The sequence below is a fragment of the Macaca fascicularis genome, chromosome 8, assembly GCF_037993035.2.
Source record: "Macaca fascicularis isolate 582-1 chromosome 8, T2T-MFA8v1.1".
In the NCBI taxonomy this organism is placed as follows: domain Eukaryota; kingdom Metazoa; phylum Chordata; class Mammalia; order Primates; family Cercopithecidae; genus Macaca; species Macaca fascicularis.
The window spans coordinates 149,313,433-149,319,432 of record NC_088382.1 but is presented as its reverse complement, the minus strand read 5'-3'; the positions used below and the strand labels follow the sequence as shown (position 1 = coordinate 149,319,432).

General features: G+C 54.3%; 1 long non-coding RNA gene across 1 annotated transcript; it reads right to left on the bottom strand.

Moving 5' to 3' along the window:
* On the bottom strand, positions 1 to 3,697 carry LOC135964570 (uncharacterized). The gene is made up of 2 exons (XR_010577058.1): positions 3,560 to 3,697; positions 1 to 360 (listed from the first exon to the last, which is right to left on the bottom strand). It is a non-coding gene; the product is annotated as an uncharacterized lncRNA (long non-coding RNA).
* Positions 3,698 to 6,000: the final 2,303 nt, after the last annotated feature.

The window sequence follows — 6,000 nt, the reverse complement described above, 5'->3', positions numbered from 1 at the left end:
TCGTTTTTAAATGTATACTTTATTTTTCAAATTTTTGTGTTAAAAGGTATTAATTTTGTGATCAAAAATAGAAAGGGTAGGGCCGGGTGTGGTGGCTCACACCTGTAATCCCAGCACTTTGGGTGGCCTGGGTGGGTGGATCACCTGAAGTCAGGAGTTTGAGACCAGCCTCGCCAACATGGTGAAACCCTGTCTCTACTAAAAATACAAAAATTAGCTGGGTGTGGTGGCGTGTGCCTGTAATCCCAGCTACTCGGGAGGCTGAGGCAGGAGAATCGCTTGAACCAGGGAGGCAGAGGTTGCAGTGAGCCGAGATTGTGCCACTGCACTCCAGCCTGGGCGACAAGAGTGAAACTCCATCTGAAAAAGAAGAAAAGGAACATGATATTTTTAAAAAAGGGTCCATGACTCAACCTGCCACCATTAAAGAGACTTCAGGCATTGGAGTGGTGATGGGAGAGATCTGGAGAAATAGGGACACTTCTCCATTTCTGTTCCAAGGTACTGGGGGCCAGCTGGTGGCAGTTGGTGTCAGAAGCAGCTGTGGGAACTTCACCAAACTCACCCCAGCAGCCCCTGGTCCCTGTGAGTGGACCCTGACACTGTGAAGGTGGTCAGCGTGGCAAAGGAGGCTCAGCTGTGGCTCAGCTGTTGCCCAGCTGAACCTGAGCCATGCACACCATAACCTGCACATATTTATAGTCATCAGTGATGCCGTCATGATGGCTTGAACTGGCCACCCATTTCTTGGGGGTCTTTTTCCCTCCAGAATCAGAAATACTATCAGAGAGCTCCCTAGGTCCCAGGTCCCTGTGCCCCAGAGGCCAGCAGGGATGTGGGTGCTGAGATCCCATACCCATCCAACAAGGTGTTCCATACCTCAGCACCCTCCTCTACACAAAGCACAGAGCGCATTTCTGCGAATGCACAAGGGAAGTCTAGTCCTGCCTATGCCTTCAAGAACCATTGCAATCTAGCCCTGCCTCCTGTCTTCCTTGGGGCCAAGGAAAGCTGACCTCTGATCTTGTCTTGTGACACTTCTCCTGGCTGCCCTCACCCTAGCCACATCAGCCACCTTGCTCTTCCATGAACATGCCAAGCTCTTCCGCCCTCAGGGCCTTTGCATCCGCTGTTCCCTCTGTCATTCAGGCCTCAGCTCAAATCCCATCTCCTTGGGGACTCTTCCCTGACAGGTGCATCCCAAAGGTCTCCCCCTACACCACACACTGCCTCCTAATAATTGCCTTCTGTTTGATCATCTCCCTGCAATCATCCTCTCAGCTTATCCTGCCGGTTAACTGACTCGTTGCACATCTGTGCATGAGCATATCTGCTCCGTGCGAGAAGGGACCTTGCAGGTTCTGCTGCCTGGTCCCCAGTACCCCTTGTAGATACCAGTGGGAAGAACTGGGTTTCTGAGCTGCATCAGACACCCTGGGGAACTCAGGACGGCCTGGACCTGGGTTCTGGGGACCCGGAAGGTGCATGGTGTCCCCTTTTACAGACAGTTAGCTCCGTGACCTGGGGCAAGTCCCTAGAGTTCTCTGTGCCAGAGTCTCATTTGTCAAATGAGGAAGATACCTAATTGGCAACCTGCCTTCTTGCGCTATGGGAAGGGACTTAAACTTGGATGAGCCCCTGCTGTGAGCCAGGCACATCCTAGAGGCATCGCCTGTGTTGGCTCAATGCTCACAGCAACTGTGTGAGCCAGGAATTCGCCCATCTCCCTGCCTGGGGACCAATACCAGACCCTCTACCGGGAAGCCTGCTGGGACCCCCCAGCCTGAGCTGACCAGGGCTCCTTCAGCCCCGACATGATCCCATGGGCCTCTGTTTCCCACACCTGCCATCTCCCATCAACCTCATGTTGCCAGCAAGTGAAGGGAGCAGAGAGCAGCTCAGGAGCAGAGAAGGCTCTCTGAAGCCCGTGTACTTCCAGAGGCCACCAGGAGGTAATTCAGTTTGGTAAGTGTTATCCGGCCCTGTGCTGGGTGCTGTGCTGGATGCCAGGGGACACAGATGGATCGGATACAGGCCCTGCCCTTAGGAAGCTCCAGGTGACAGTGACAAGTGCTGAGGGCAGATGCTGTTGCAGTGGAGAGCTCTTAAGGCCATGGCTCAGAACAGCCTGGGGTCCAGGAAGGCATCCTGGGACAGCGCCAGTGCTTGGGGGGGCCTTTGGGGGCCTCTGAATGCACCCAGTCCTCTCTTCCCTTTCTCTGGGAGTTGACAGCGCCTGTAATGATACAAATGATACACCTGTGCGTCCCCAAAATAGCAACGGCGTGTGCAGGGATGCCGCATCACGCTGCGAAGTTGCTGCCACCTCGGCTGCGTTTGCAGAAATACCTTCTGCCACACAAAGGTGAAAATGGCAGAGGCGACAACCAGGCTTCTGAAAAGGGAAAATATTTAAACACCTTCCACAGGGATCTGTAAACTCTCGGCATAGGCACAACGAATGCTCCACGTGACTGGGCTAAAGTTAGCTCCCGCGGGGAGGGAGCCGGCTGTGTAGTAGCGTCTCCACCGTCAGCGTGTGGCGGCTGGCACCGCTCCCTGGCTGGCGGGCAGTTAGGTGGAGAGAGGAGGGCAGCATGCCCTCTACACTCGGAAGAGAATCAACATTGGCTGAGTGCACACTGGGCACCCGGGCCTCTGCCAGAGCTGTGCGGCCTCGTATCATGACTTCACCTGGCAGGGGACCGGCTCTTTCTTCTTGTTTCACCAACAACGAAAGAGGCACAAAAAGGGTCCCTCACTTGCCCAAGGTCACACAGGGCACAAGTGACCACATCGAGTTTGGGACTGGGCCTGACTGGGAAGCCATGCTCATCCCACAGCCCAAGGGGGCTCCAGAGATCATCTGGGGAAAGCCAAGGATTCTGGTGATAGAGAAGCTGGGGATGCCAGGCGTGTGCTTCAGGGACAGGCTCGTGCTGTGGAGGGAGAGTCCTCAGACCCAGGGTCCAGGCCTTGCTTTGGCTCTTCACCTGTGCTGACACTTTACAGGTGTTCCGGCTCCATAACCTCAGCAGCCCTGCAGGCGAATCCCATCTCATCTCCAAGTGCAAGACAAGGAGACCTGACTGGGTGGCTTTCCTGGCCTCACAGCTAGTGAGGTCTCAACACGCTGTGATCTTTGTTTTTAAGAGCACATTTTTATTTTTATCTTTATTTTAAGAAGACAGGAGAGCTGGGTCCAACAAACATCCCCTTACTACGAATATCCTGTTATTCTGGGCACTGGGTGGGGGTAGGTGACTGAGGGAAAGGGGACCAATGCCATTTCCTGGCCACCAGTCACTATGCTGTCTCCACATCTATTTTATTAATCAGAGCAACAAATGCCTGGCAGCCTCTGATTTGTGCCCAGGGCACCCAGAGTGAGAGCTGGGGACAGAAATGTGTTCCCTGCTGCCCAAGAGGCCCAGCTTCTTATCCCAGCCCTGGATCGCAGTGAGAGCCTGTGGGCAGAGACACACACTGTCCTTCCACGCCCCCCCACCCCCTTGCTTTGGAACAGCAGGGTATCCCCGGAGTATCAACCCTGCCTCACCTCAGTTAATGAGACCTTCATGGCGACGTAGGTTTCATACCCACTGCAGCCCCTCTTGGGATGTGTTGGCCAGAAGAGCCTCTGCAGATTGTCCGATTGATCCTGGCAACCGCTTGTGCTCCGTGGGGAATGCAATGCAGCTATTTATGGATCAGGCGTGGAGATGGGCAGTGGTTCAGGCTGCATTAAGAAGCCTGATATCCGCTAATCAGATTTCCTCTAATAAAGCAAGGGCAAGTGCATGTGTGCAGCTTGGTGGGGGGGCGTCCTTGGCTTAAGCGGAGAGGGCCTTGAAGGAGGGGGGCTTGGCCTGGCTTTTCCTTCCTTTGCTATGTGATCTTGAGTCTGGGACTGATCTGCTCATCATCTATTCAAATGAAATCCCTGCTCTTAAAAGTCCCCTAGCTCTGGGGCAGATCCACCCCACTCTGGGCCCGATTCCGCCTCCCATCCTCTTCCTGTGCAGTGTGGGCGTCAGCCATGCCAGCACCTTTGCCCATGTGGCCACAAGGACACCCCCTGGCACACCAAGAAGCTTTGAGCTTGAAAATGCCCAGGAAGACCACCAGGGCTTGGCATCTAAGGGAGAGACCCCATCCAGTTTGGGCTCATGTCCGCAAGTCACCCGCTCACTTCCTGGGCAGCTGGAGGTCTAATAACTCAAAGGTCGCCTGAGCTCAGTCAGGCCTGGCCTCGGTTCCCCTCTTCCACTGCTGGCTCTGCCCCTTGTCTCTCAGAAGTTCTGAGCCAGATTCCTGCCTCCCTTCCTCCTGGCGCTCCCCTCATCACTAACTGAGTCCTGGGGACTCCTCTTGTCATTTTTGGATTTATCAGGGAGCCAATGAAACAAGTTCTGAGCACCTACTGTGTACCAGGGCCTGGGTCGCCCCTCCGTCTTCCATCTCAGTTTTCTGGTTGCCACACTGGCCCAAACCCTTGTGGCCTGTGCCTGGTGAAGAAGGACACTCCTTTCCTCAACTCCTGGTCCTACAGAGGCAGTGCCTTTCAAAGGACTCCTCCCACAGCAACTGTTGTACGCTCAGAGACCCTTGGCTTTGTCACTGGCCAGTGGGAATGATAGTGACAGTCTCACAGTCTTATCCTGAAGTCTTATCCTGAGTCTTATCCTGAAGACTCAAGTTAGAGCAGGGAATGCGCCACCTCTGGCTCCACATCCAGCAGGTGATTGAGACGTATGCAGTCACCTGGATCAGCACACAGGGGCCTCCTTTCTCCATGCCGCATACACCATCACTGCCACTCCCGCCTGGCTCCTCTCTTCTCTCACACTGGGTTTAAAATCTTCTTTGCCTTCTCAGCTGGGGCCTTGAAAGGAATCAAGTCAGTGCTGAGTCCAGGAATGGCCTTATGTGTACCCCTGTTCAAGATTCTCAGGCCGTAATAGACCCCAGCCGGAGACAGTGGTGGGATTGATTAGCAATGTCTACTCTGGGCAGAGGTGGAGGGAAGGGCAGGTTGTATGCCAGGATCAGCGAGCCCACCTGTAGCCCCACTCCCCTCTCTTTTCACCATTTGAGCCTCTTTCTCTTTGCTTTATTATTTCTCTTCCACCTCTGTCTGTCTTGCTCCTTTTCCTCCCTCCTCACTATATTGGACACCCACAGACATTAGAGCCAAGGCCTAAACCTTGGGGACTCTCTCAGTCATGGCCTGGGCCATCTCTGCCATATGCACAGCCTTGTGTTCCCTGGCTCTCCTGCATCTACTTCTTCTGCCTTCCTGTGAGAGCTCTCACAAGGAGCGATGACTGATGATTGAACCAAACCCTGTTCTTTCATTCTCATCAAATATTCATTGTGCACCTACTGTGTGGCAGGCCCTTTGTGGCCAGGTTGGGTCAGATGTGGCCCCTGCCCTCAAAGAGCTGACAGTCTGTTGGGGGAGAGTGGCAGTCCCCAAATGAGTCATTGTGATAGAAGTATTCTGCCAGGAGTATATGCAGGGACACAGGGGTCTAGTCCAGCCTGTAGGGGCAGGGAAACTTCTGGAGGAGAGACCGCCAGAGCTGAATCCTAAGAGATGGGGAAGAGGGGCTGGGTGAGAGAGGTCATGGAGGCCAGATATCGGGATGGGAATGCCAGGCTGAGCTTAGACTTGACCCACAGGCTCCTGGACAGTTTTCACCAAGAGTCAGCCTGTTTAAGAAGGTGGCCCTGGTGGCAGGCGGAGAAGACAGTAGGAGGTTCAGCTGCAGGCAGCAGGGCCAGTGAGGTGGCTGAAGGACCAGAACTGGTGCAGGGCTTGTCTATGCAGAGCCAGAAGTGGAACTAAGACCTCCTGCCTCCCAGTAAAGGTATCTGGGCTGGGCCAGCAATTCCCCAACGCACAGTCCTCAGGACCTGATGCTGCAGCTGAATGAGTTTGGGAAACGCTGCTCACAGCATCTAGGGGTCACCATGCCTGTTAGCAGAACAAAGGCT